This window comes from Pinus tabuliformis, chromosome 7 (genome assembly GCF_031772625.1).
Source record: "Pinus tabuliformis cultivar Carrire ecotype Pingquan chromosome 7, CPIR1, whole genome shotgun sequence".
Taxonomy (NCBI): domain Eukaryota; kingdom Viridiplantae; phylum Streptophyta; class Pinopsida; order Pinales; family Pinaceae; genus Pinus; species Pinus tabuliformis.
In genome coordinates, this window is record NC_142293.1 from 1733121514 (window position 1) to 1733134944 (window position 13431).

The 13431-nt window shown below is 41.4% G+C and overlaps 1 protein-coding gene across 6 annotated transcripts in view; it reads left to right on the plus strand.

Annotated features, from left to right (window-relative positions):
- Window positions 1–239: 239 nt before the first annotated feature.
- Window positions 240–13431, plus strand: part of TRM9 (RNA-binding (RRM/RBD/RNP motifs) family protein) — a 308840-nt gene continuing 295648 nt past the window's right edge. For 2 of the 6 annotated variants that reach the window (XM_089460442.1, XM_089460441.1), the window contains exon 1: window positions 247–482. The gene's annotated coding sequence lies outside the window, so the exon portion shown is untranslated. Of the gene's footprint in view, window positions 483–13431 lie in introns of all 6 variants that reach the window. The other 4 variants (XM_089460437.1, XM_089460435.1, XM_089460438.1 and 1 more) reach the window with 4 other exon arrangements.

The following is a 13431-nucleotide window of genomic DNA, read 5'->3' on the forward strand; positions in this document are numbered from 1 at the left end:
TTTTATTTTTTTAAGTTTAGCAAAATTTTATTAAAAATAGTTACTGTTTTTTATCGCTTAACTCAAACCACGAAACTTTCTTCTTTATATTATTAAAAAAACATAAAATTAAAATAAAACTTTACCTTATCCCTTTTAAAAATAAATAAATTAAAAAAAATACACATAAGTGGGAAAGAAAATTGACTTTATTCAACCACTACCTTTCTCTCCTTGAAAACAGACATCACTTCACGATCCCCTATTTTAGAAAGTTTATTTTAGTACGGACATCACCCCTCCCAAAACCCTTACTTTTTATATTGTTCTCCCAGTCCAAAACACTTCAAATCAGAATTTAAGGTTCAAGGTGTCTCGAGTATATTGCAAATATTTCACCCTCAGTAGCTTTTCTTAGATGCTAAAAGGGAACTAGGTGTCAGGGTTGACTAGGGGAGACTCAAAGATTGGAAATACAGTTGCAGATTCGGCTTCGGAGCGAGGTAAGCGCATTCTACCACTCCGCCAGGGCTGCTTTTCACCGGTTGATAAATAAATTTGGTTAAATTGAAGTTCAGAAAGTTCAGACAACAGCTAGGAAAACCCACCTCTGCATTTTTAGGTTTTAGAGTGGTTTTGAATCTACTCGCATGGAAGATCACTTAAATGAAGTAATTCTGATAGACTGGATTGAGATTTTTGCTTATGAGTTTTTCAGGAGTGCGTTAACAACTTGTTAAAGCAAAAGAGGGAAAGTCATTAATGTAATTGAAATTGTTGGGTTATCGTTTTTCTGCTTGCTTGCACTGAAAAAATGCAATTAATTGGATGAGATTTTAGATTAAAAAATGCTTCCTTAAACGATCACTATAAACAATTATGTACATACAAAGCTTTCTTTATTTTTATTGAAGGGCGAGAAGGATCGCCACAAGTATCAGCCAGATGTCTTAAAAGCTGTAATAACTATCAAAACTGCTCTATGCCAACATTCTCAAATACATAGACGCTGCGTACTTAAAAAATTCTGTGTTCAGAAACAAAGGCCATACTGGCATTCAAAATCAGTAAATAGAGTCATAATGCCCAACAATTACGTTGTAGCAACCGATGCCGCTGGTGAATCATTTTTGTCATTCTTGCATGGTCCACCCCATCCTCCCTTCTGCAGCTCCTATGAGACGGCAATTTCGAGATATTATTCTCTGGCTGCTTCCTGGTCTCTGACATGGCAACTGAAGAGTCGGAAGCTTGTCATTTATTGGCTGTGCACGAGTTCTGCACGGCCAGTTGTTGCAATACTTTCCTCTCCCTCACAACCTGGGGTGTTGGCCACCCCTCAGTTCGTTAAGTTTCACAAGAACACGTTAAAGGTCCCAGGGAAAGTTCGAGGGTCTCTCTGCTCATGGTGCAAGGCACTCCTCCCAATCTTCCGGGAATTGGTGCATCTACGCTTAAGTCAATTTTTTGCGCCTGCACTGTAATCTGCAGGGAGAGACCGGCGAAGACTGATGTAATGTATTATGCCACCTTAGGTAAAAAGGTTGATCAACAGGGGCTTGATTAAACACATTGCCATTCCTCCTTTTCCAAATAAGAAACAGAACTCAATTCTAATGGGTTTCGACATTGGGTGAAATTTTACAGCCTAGGGATGCCTTTCTCCTAGTAGAGCTGATTAGCAAGAGCGGAGTTAGGTGAAGATGGCTACAAAATTTAGAACTCAATTGCCAATTGCCAAGATGGCTACTACAGTGATCTTCACCTTTCAAGCATTCAATAACATTCAGGAATATATAAGAGTTCGTACTAGATATATGGATTTCATGAAACATCGCAACTCATAATTTAATATATACTTGAAATAGGCTTATCTCACTATGTTAAGATGGCTGGCAACTGAAGTAGGGACTTCCACTCTCTGCCCAACCATGGGCCAGCTACACTGCAACTTTCTTGTAGCTGACCACTCTCGAGCCGAATCCAAAGTTTGAGGGTATGCTTTCTCAGGGAAATCCACACTAAAGCTTGGTAAACACTCAAAGATGGAGTTCACTGTCCAGATGGTTTATCAAATGTTCTCTGGTAGTAAGCACCACAATGACCCACTCACTCGGCTGAGCTCATTCACAGGGCTTCACCCAAAGTCCAGATGGGGTATTGCTCAGTTTACGAGTTAGAATCCACTGTTCAGGTAGTTTCTCAATTGTCTTTTCATAGCAAGCACATCAAGGGTTTGCAGTCCATTGTCCAGGTGGTTTATCAGCTACTTAGCAAGCACCACAGTGACTTAGATTGGCATATCCAGGTGGTTTATTAGCTATACAACAATCACCATAGTGATTCAGTCATTCACTGAGCCTCCCATTGAACACACACGCTTAGACTACCAATCTAGTGGCCTCAAACAAATGCAGAGGGGATATCACCCAAATTCACAGCAGTTCAAGTTAGGCACGATGCTCAACAATCAACTCCAGTGCTTCTTGATCACCTTGAATGCCCGTTGTCCTCCAGCTCAGAGAGAGAGAGGGATCATGCACAAGAACCTGTGAAAATCCTTTTCAGTTGTGCGCTTTTCCTCTTCTGTGCGCACTTCCTCTTCATTCTCCTCTTACCATCCCCTCTCTGTTTCATTGCCTCCCTTGCATTTTTCTCTGTTCTGCTATTTTCTCTATTTCTTAGGAGTCGTCCCCTACCCAGCCTCCCCTACCATTCTGAGAGGCCATTTGGTTTGTTGAGAAATCTAGGGCAGCTAGATTATGTGATTTCTCTTTCTTTGATAACTGCTTGTGATTTATTTTTACTTAACTTGATTAGCTTCTTCTTTCACTTGATTATTATTAGTATTCTCTTCATCAAACAACTACCAAACCTAAAGAACAATAAGACAAAGGACGCAAGATATAGGCGATCAGCCAGGGACAAAACCGCTCCAACTGAGAGGAAAACTCGCAAGAATTCTTCTCTTCTTATAGAATCTTCAATTGCCGAATTCCAAAACCAATGACCCTTGACTAAGATCCTCCAAGACCAAGTCTCTTGACGAGCTTTCTTTCTAGCAGATCCTTAGCAACTTTTGCAATTCCAACCTCTAGCAAATTCTTCCGCCTAACAAATTCTTCTGCAACTTCGATCAACATGTTCTACTGCAACTTCAACCCCTCCAGCAGATTCACAGTTTCGACCTTTCACAGCTTCGACCTAGCTGCAACTTCACAGTGTCGATGCAACTTTAAAGCTTCAATGCAACTTCATAATTTCTTCTTGCCCAATAACTGTAGGAATTTATAGGGTAAGTTCCTCAGATAGAACACCAAAGGACACCGCTCACAAACAGATCACAGATCAATACACCAGTATTCTTGACGTGGTTAAAACCCTCAAAGAGGGAAACAGTCCACGGCCTGAGCTAACGCAGCCACTTCAGGCAATTTATTAATACAAGAATGAAAATTTACATAAGCTTCTCTCATGAATGGTTACCCTACAAATGACCCTCCATGCTCTTTAAATAGAGATCATGGACCAATTGGGTGTTAAGCCACGGATCAAGTGTCGGTAATACTGAGGAGAGAATGAACCGTTGGATCACTTCATGTCTAGAACATATCGCGACCGTTGGATTGTAAGTTACAAATGTACATAGTAAAGAAACACACTTTACCTAACTCTACACTAGACCAAGTTATACTTAACTATTTCCTATGTGTCGGAATATCCTAACATCCCCCCTTAAAAACAACTTGGGATAGGATTGAAAGATGTACAAATATGACACAATAGGAGAAGGAAGGAGGCATTAGAGCCTATCTCCCCTTAGTGACAACTTCCTGAACTCCAACCATAAATCAAAGTTTAGTAAACATTGCCTCTAGGAGAGCCTTTGTAAAGATGTCTGCAACTTGATCATCGGTTGAACAATATTGCACTTCAAGAACATGGTCATGAATGAGCTTTCTGATGAAGTGCATGTGTAGTTCAATGTGTTTGCTACGCTGATGTTGGATTGGATCTTTGCATAGTTGAATGGCACTTTGATTATCACAAAGTGTAGTTGGATGCTGCTGCTGAAAGCCAAACTCTAAGAGGATCTGACGAAGCCACAGGGCTTCCTTACTAGCTTCTATGGCGCCACGATACTTTGCTTCTGCTGAAGAAAGAGAAATGGCACTTTGTTTCTTGCAAGCCCATGTAATAGGTCCAGAACCAAGAGTGAAGACATAACCTGCAGTAGACTTCCGATCATCAGGGTCACCAGCCCAATTGGAATCAGTGAAACCAACCAATAGAGGAGATTCTTCTGCACTGTAATGAATCCCAAACTGAACTGTACCTCGAACATAACGAAGTATTCTTTTAGCTGTTTTCCAATGACTTTCATGTGGCTTTTGCAGAGACTGAGCAATAAGGCCAACAACAAAGGAAAGGTCAGGACGAGTATGGGTCAGATACAAAAGTTTTCCTACAAGATGACGGTACAAGGTAGCATCAACTTCGGGGGAAGTACAAGTGACTGAAAGTTTGGCTCCAAACTGAAAGGGAGAAGGGGCTGGCTTACAGTCTTCCATGTGAAAGTGGCGTAGAAGATCACAGACATACTTGGACTGGGAAAGGGAAATACCTTACTTGGTTTGCAAGACTTGAAGACCAAGAAAATAATGCAAGTGTCCTAAGTCTGTCATTTCAAACTTCTTTTTAAGGCTGGACTTCACATGGTTTATAAGGTTGGGATCACTACCAATAAGGATAAGATCATCAACATAAAGAGCAAGAATGATAAGAGACTTACCCACTTTCTTGGTGTTGACAATATTGTCAGAATGACACCTAGAAAAGCCAGTATCTAAAAGAAAGCTATCCATTTTGGCATACGAAGCCCGAGGGTCTTGCTTGAGACCATAAAGGGATTACTTAAGCTGACATACAAGGCTGGAGTCTGTTTGTATAAAGCCAGTAGGTTGTCCATATAGATTTCTTCGTGCAAGTCCCCATGCAAGAAGGCAGATTTAACATCCATCTGATGGACTTCCCATTTGAAAGGGGCAACAAGGAAAAGAACAAGGTGGATAGAGTTCATTTTGGCAACAGGGGAGAAGGTTTCAGTATAGTCAATGCATTCAACTTGTGAAAAACCCTTAGCAACAAGATGAGCTTTATGTTTATCAACTTTTCCATTTGGTCCATACTTGGTTCTGTAAACCCATTTGCATGTAACAAGTTTTTGTCCCTTTGGAAGAGAAACAAGATCCCTTGTATCATTTGCCAATAATGAACGATATTCTTCATTCATAACTGCGTGCCAATCTGGATGGCCTGAAGCTTCTGCAAAGGTGTCAAGATCATAATTCGCTGAAGCTTGAGCCAGTAAAGAAGAGGATCTATTGAACTGAGAACGTGTACGTCGCTGATATGTAGGATCACCTACAAGAGCACCTGCTGCATCTCGAGTAGCACGGACCCATTTTGGAAGTTAAGGAGCTGAAGGAGGATCTTGAGAAGGTGGGGGAGGATTGTCATCCTCGCTGTCATCATTTGAAGAAGAAATATTTTCAGAAGTAGAAGGGATAGAGAGAGGTGGCACATTCGCCGAACTAGGCTCATAGGCCTATATATTTTCAGCAAACATCTCTTCTAATGATAACATTTTTGGACTTAAGTGGAATAAATCTATATCCTTTGACATTGTCAGAATTTCCAACAATAATACATTTTTCACTCTTAGGTTCTAAAGCTTTATGTTTCTCATCTGGAATATGGGCCCATGCTTCACTTCCAAAAACACGAAAGTGATTTACATCTGGTTTAATGAGCCCCATGCTTCTTCTGGAGTCTTTAAAACCTTAGTAGGAATGTGATTTACTATGTAATTTTCACAGTTAATTGCTTCTGCCCAAAAATTAAGACTAATTCCTTTAGATTGAATCATACAATTAGCCATTTCCTTTAAGGTGCGATTCTTCCTTTCAGTTACACCATTTTGTTGTGGAGTATATGGAACAGTATGTTGCATTTGAATTCCATTCTCAGTGCAAAAGTTGATGAATTTGTTGTTAACATATTCTCCTCCATTATCAGATTTTAGCTTAAAAATTTGATGTCCAGATTGTTTTTCAACAAAGGCCTTAAAGGCCAAGAACATGTTAAATACTTCACTCTTGATTTTTAAGAAGTATACCCAAGTGCGTCTAGAGAAATCATCAATGAAAGTTAAGAAATACTTGTAGCCAGAGAATGAAACAACGGGAAGTGGACCACTTAAATCACTATGCACAAGTTGTAAAGGGGCTGAGGCGTGCCAAGAGGCATGTTTTAAACTGTCTCGATGATGTTTTTCGAGTACACATCTGGAACAAACACCATCTCTGCAAGATACCATAAGAAGACTTGTCACCATATTTTCTTTACATAGATTTTGAAGGGAGCGATAGTTTAAGTGACCAAATTGTTCATGTCAAAGTTTGCTCACTTCATCATTATGAGAAACAAATACCGAGGGAAGAGTTGATGACCCAAAGTTGTTAAACTTATACAACCTTGTAGAATCCTCAACAATGCCAGTAGCTAAAATCTGTCTAGGATCTCTTAGGTCCTTGATTACAACATCATGAGGTGAAAATTCAATGATTTTACGTTCACCTGAATGAGTTATCTGATATACAGATAGATGGTTGCAGGATAAGGTTGGAACACATAATACATCATTAAATTGACCATTGTCTAGATGAATAGTTCCAGTCCCTACAACACTAAGAGATCTATCATCACCAACATATATATTTTTGGTGTTACAATCATTTAAAGAAGAAAACATGGCTTTGTTTTTGGCCATGTGATAAGAAGCTCCAAAATCAATGAGCCACTCATGAGAATGAGAAGAAGAAAATACATTTAGTGCATAACTAGACCGAGATGCTTGACAACCACATGCAGAAAGTGCTATTCCTGAAGATGAAGTTGAAGTTGAAGAATGCTCCAAATGGATGTTATGCTTTTTCATTGCCGCTTCCAAGGCTTCCATCTTCTTAAAGCATTTGGATTCTAAGTGGCCATATCGATTACAAAAGTTGCAATGTCTATCAGTCTTCTTCCCTTTGTTTTTATTTGCTTTATCATTTTGTTGAATTGATTTTTCATTTTGAGACTGAAATTGCTTAGGACCCTTGTTTGGTTTAGGACCATTCTTTTTAGGATATTGCTTATTAGGATTCTTTGAATTTGGTTGCTGTTGGGCGGCTAAGGCTTTCTTAGAAGAGTTTCCAAGATTAAGAAGACCAAGATGTAAGATTTTTTCTTGTTCTCTTATTAAAGAATCACAAAAGGCATCAAAAGAGGTGGACTTGTAGTCTTGTCTTTGAGAAATAAATGCTTCTATAGTAGAATGGAAGGTGGAAACAAACATAGAGTACGCTGGTCCCAACTTAGTAAGAATGGAATAGATAAGGCTACCATCTTCTTTCTCAACCTTAACACCTTCCAAGAGAAGTCTAAGGGTCTTGAACTTGGACAAAAAATCTTCAATGGAAGAAAAATTATTGGGGTCCAACGTAAGCAATTCATTTTCAAGTTGATGGGTTCTAATTTCATTTTTAATTCCAAAAACTTTAGTGAGCTATTTCATTGCTTCATTAGGGGTATCAAGTTCTGCGATATGGAATCTAAGGTCTAGAGAAATAGACATCCCTATCAACCCACGTGTTTGATCTTGCCTATTTTCCCATTTGGCTGCCTTATCTTCATCTTTAGGTTTAGTTTCTTGGCCTGAGGCTATTCTGTAAAGACCTTTTATTAATTTTAGGTATGTTCTATGCTTAGAGCAATTTATTTCAATTTTCTCAGTTAGCTCCATATCTTTTCCAAATTAGCAATCACATTAGCATTAAAGTAAACTGCAGATAGAACATAAACATAAATCGCAGAAGACAAGCCAAGACAAGAGGACACAAGATTTGGCGCTAGCTAGGGACAAACCCCAATGTGGGGAAACCCTTGATCAATTCTTCTTATATGTTCTTCAATAGTTTAGCAGAGAGAGAGAGAAATAGTACATTTACAACAGAAGTCAACAATTTGACTTATCTAGGTAAGAGCATAGATCATCTCTAAGAAGATGATACACGAGATCAGTTGAAGACATGCTGCTTCAACTGATTCTCCAAGATGACTCATTTACCTATCGTTGTGCTACGTTTCATCATCATGCTGCACCTCACCGGCTGCACCATGCTACACCCATTGTCACTATGTTGCATTTCATCACGCTTCATTAATCATGACTATACCCATCACTGTACTGCATTATGTACCATTGCTGCACCATGTTGCCATACTGACCTATGTGTTGGCTGCACCTTGCTTGCTTGTTGTCCCTTGCTTGCTTGTTGTCCCTAGCATGCTTGTTGTCCTTAACATGCTTGCTGTTGCATGCTAGCTATCCCTTGCATGCTAGCTATACCAATACATGCTTTCTGCACTAAGTATCATGCTGTTGTCCCAATATTAGTTTGTTGTCCCTTGCATGCTTGCTGTAACATTGCATGCTTGGTGTACTTGCTGCTAAGTACCATACAATTGTCCCAATGTTAGTTAACTGTTCCTTGCATGCTGCTCTCCTTCAGAGAAAGATGCCCCAGTTGTTCTGGCTATTTCCGGCAGTTCCGGCTGTTCCCGGCAATTCAAGCTGTTTTGGTAGTTCCGGCAGTTCCCGACAGTTCTGGCAGTTCCGGCTGTTCCTGGCTGTTTCAGCTGTTCCCGTTTGTTCCGGCAGTTCCTGTTGTTGTCGACAGTTCCGACTGTTCCCGACAGTTCCGTCTGTTCCCGACAGTTCCGGCAGTTCCCGACAGTTCTTGGTAGTTCCGGCTGTTCTGGCTTTTGCCCTCTAGATTCGGGCAGCGTTATCCCTTAGGATCTCTCCTCCTACTAAAACTCAAAGAAAAGTAGAGAGGAAGAGATCCTAAGTGTGTTAAAATGACTTGATGACCACCTCTATTTATACTAAAACGTTGAGCACAAGTAGGGTTTATTTGGTTGCTGGCCGACTTTGACGAATTGTCCCATAACACAAATAAATTCATATCTCCATGAATACTTATTGGAATTGGATGATCTTTAGATCAATCCTACACCTCTCGATGAGAGGGATCCAAGAAAGATATCAAATTCCATCAATAAGATGACCCACATGGAGTTTGGCCCTAGTTGCCAATTTTAACACTCCCTCTCAACTAGGGAGAGCTCCATCTGCTGATCCATATGTTCGATTGTACTATCTCTGCCATTAGTGCCTTGCACTGCTCTGATCTGCTGAGCTCTGCTTTGCTCTGCTCTGCTGAACCATGAAGAAGAAGAATTGATCGAGAATGTCTCATAGCATTCTCTATTGACCCGATGTCAGTTTCATCTGAAGAGTGTGTCATATCACTCTTACTGACCTGAAGTCAGTTTTATTGATCCCAGATCAATATCAGAAGAGAGTGTCTTAAACCATTCATACTGATCCCAGATCAGTTTCATTGATCCCAGATCAATGTCACAAGAGAGTGTCTCCAACCACTCATACGGATCCCAAATCAATGGAGGTCATCCTAGCATAGGGAGTACGGTAGATACAACGATGCGTCCATTGATAGTACTACTATGGTCCCTAACCCCATTTCCCTACTCATTGATCAGATGAGAGGTACTTCCCATGAGTCTTAAACTGCATGGGTAGGATGCCTCGACAGGAGAACTAATCATCCTGTCCACAGGAGAACAAATCATCTTGCCCCACAGTCGCCATGGGAGAACTAATCATTCCGGCCCACAAGAGAACTAATCATCCCGTTTCACAGTTGCCACGGGAGAACTAATCATCCCGACCCACAGGAGAACTAATCATCTTGTTCCACAGTTGCCACGGGAGAACTAATCATCCCGGCCCACAGGAGAACTAATCATCCTGTTTCACAGTTGCCACGGGAGAACTAATCATCCCGGTCCACAGGAGAACTAATCATCCTGTTCCATAGTCGCCACGGGGTATCACAGGGGAAGGTTGAACCTGTCATCCTATACATAGCGCACCACCAGGGGAGGGTGAGTCGCCCTGTGGTCGTATGTTGCTCCAGTAAGTACCCCAAGCCCCCTAAAGCTCCCAGAGCTCAATGCAAAATGCAGGACCCTTATAAGAAGGACTCTCAACGACTCCAAGTCGTTCGGGAAAGTCACAGATTTGACCTTTCCCCAGGGCTTTGACAAAATGTCTGCGACCTGTACATCAGTCTCAATGCGATGGAGCCTCCTTGCTCATCGACTTACCATATCCCAGATAAGGCAGTATCTGATGTCTATCTGCTGGAGCAATCATCGAATACGAGATTCCTCAATAATCGAATCCCCCCTCTGGTTGTCATAGAGAATCACAGTGGTATTCATCATGTGTACAACAGCTCACTTAAGAGCTTCTGCAACCATGCAGCTTCACATGAGATCATACTCGTAGCTATGTATTCGGTCTCGGCGGTGCTTATAGCAACCGACTTCTGCTTCCTGCTCATCCATGATATCGAAGTAGAATCCAAAGATAACCATCACTGAGAAGTGCTCTAGTGATCCTCCACATTGCCTACCTAGTGAGCATTCGAATAATCATGCAGTTTCATATTTCCGGCAGTGTATCTCAATCCATGAGAGATTATGCCCGAAGATATCTCAGAAGATTCTTGGCACCAATCCAGTGAGGCTCAACCAAATATGAACTTACCATGCTAACTGCAAAACGTATGTCCGGAGGGAAGTTCACCAAGAACATCAACGCGAATGAGTTTATGAAACTCAGAGGCATTTCCCAAATCTGGTCCGACATCACTACCATATAACTTTTGAAAGTTAGGATCCTCGAGGTAGTCACAGGTTTGCAGTTTATCATTCCACATCCGGAATCCAACTCCCTCTTACTTCTGCAAATGAGAGGGTCTGCACCTGTCAGAAATAGGTCGTCCTCATAAGGTGCCGATATGAGAGGTCTATCATCCACAACCTTTGGGTAATGGTTTGGATCTGTTTCACTCCTAGTGAATCTCAGCTTCATCAGATAGCTATCAATCCTCTCATACTACGCCCGATGTGTTTTACTTCAAGCCATAGAGGGCTTTCTTCATCTGTATACATGAGATTCCCGATCATGAATCTCAAATTCCTCGAGTTGTTCCAAACCTGTGGACCTGCTGCATGAGGGGAATGGTCCCGCATGAGGGGAATGGTCCCCTTATAAGATTTTCCTTCGGTACAAGTCAAACATGTATCTTCATGCTCTTCTTGAATTCAAACATCCCTATCAACATCTAACTCACATCGGGTAGGGCCCCATAGGTAGACCTCCGGTGTTATAGATGTGATATGTCAATTGACATGATCCCCAATAGACCATCCTGCAACTTGATACAAATTGCCAACCTTGAACCCATGAGAAAAAGCATCTTTGAAAATTCTATTTTTTAACATGTACCTTTCCATCGATGAATGCCACCCTGAAACCTTTGACTTCCATTTCCGAGATGGACACCAGGTTCTTCTTGCGATTAGGTACATAATAAGAGATTCTGTAAATGAATCGAGTTACCCTCATAAAATTGAGGGGTAACATTCCCTACACCATTTCCGGGATAGGTGGCATCGGCTCCAAGTATAATCCCACGATTGTTTCCATCTCTAACAAATTAGAAAGTGCACCCTTCTATCCGATGAAGTGCCTTGAAGCACTACAATCAATAAGCTAGATTCCCAAAGAATCTGATGGAGAGGGCCAATACAAGATAACACTTCTTTATCTTATCAAAAACAACATTCGATTCTTCATACCTGCGGTTCCTTGCTTTCTTTGAAGGGTCAGCCATTTCCTTGATGACCTGCATTACCTGTCATTCCTTTGATCATTCAAGATGTCCTTGGAATGATTGTTATCATCATCAAGTGATGTGTCCCTGCCATTCGGACACTCCTTCGCATAATGGCCGAACTAGTTATCTGCCTTTCCTTCCACCCTAAGATCCAGTCTTCCAATGAAGTGATCTTTAGGTAGGCCATATTCCGCTGTGCCATTTTGATAATATTCTCTGCTTCGACTTCACCCTTTGTGAATTTGAAGAGGGATGAGGAATCCATTGATCCTTTTTTCCTTTCCCAACTGTCTTCAGTGATTGCTCTTTCACTCTTGCTTGGGCATTGCCTTCACCTTAACTCTGATACCATGTTAATTTTAGGTATGTTCTATGCTTGGAGCAATTTATTTCAATTTTCACAGTTAGCTCCATATCTTTTCCAAATTAGCATCACATCAGCATTAAAGTAAACTGCAGATAGAACATAAACATAAATCGCAGAAGAAAAGCCAAGACAAGAGGACACAAGATGTGGCGCTAGCCAGGGACAAACCCCAATGTGGGGAAACCCTTGATCAATTCTTCTTATATGTTCTTCAATAGTTTAGCAGAGAGAGAGAGAAATAGTACATTACTACATTTACAACAGAAGTCAACACTTTGACTTATCTAGGTAAGAGCATAGATCATCTCTAAGAAGATGATACACGAGATCAGTTGAAGACATTCTGCTTCAACTGATTCTCCAAGGTGACTCGTTCACCTATCGTTGTGCTACGTTTCATCATCATGCTGCACCTCATTGGCTGCACCATGCTACACCCATTATCACTATGTTGCATCTCATCACGCTTCATTAATCATGACTATACCCATCACTGTACTGCATTATGTGCCATTGCTGCACCATGTTGCCATACTGACCTATGTGCTGGCTGCACCTTGCTTGCTTGTTGTCCCTTGCGTGCTTGTTGTCCCTAGCATGCTTGTTGTCCTTAGCATGCTTGCTGTTGCATGCTAGCTGTCCCTTGCATGCTAGCTGTACCAATACATGCTTGCTGCACTAAGTATCATGCTGTTGTCCCAATATTAGTTTGTTGTCCCTTGCATGCTTGGTGTACTTGCTGCTAAGTACCATACAACTATCCCAATGTTAGTTAGCTGTCCCTTGCATGCTGCTCTCCTTCAGAGAAAGATGCTCCGGTTGTTCCGGCAGTTTTGGCTGTCCCTGGCAGTTCCGGCTGTTCCCGGCAATTCTAGCAGTACCCGACAATTCCGACAGTTTTGGATGTTCGGCAGTTTCTAGCAGTTCTTGCAGTTCTGGCTGTTGCCGGCAGTTCTGGTAGTTCCGGCAGTTCCCGACAGTTCCGGCTGTTGCCGACAGTTTCGCCTGTTACTGGCAATTCCGGCTGTTCCAACTATTCTCGGTGGTTCCTAGCAGTGCCGACAGTTCCCGGCAGTTCCGGCAGTTCTTACTGTCCTAGCTGTTCCGGCTTTTGCCCTTTAGATTAGGGCAGCGTTATCTCTTAGGATCTCTCCTCCTATTAAAACCTAAAGACAAGTAGAGAGGAAGAGATCCCAAATGTGTTAA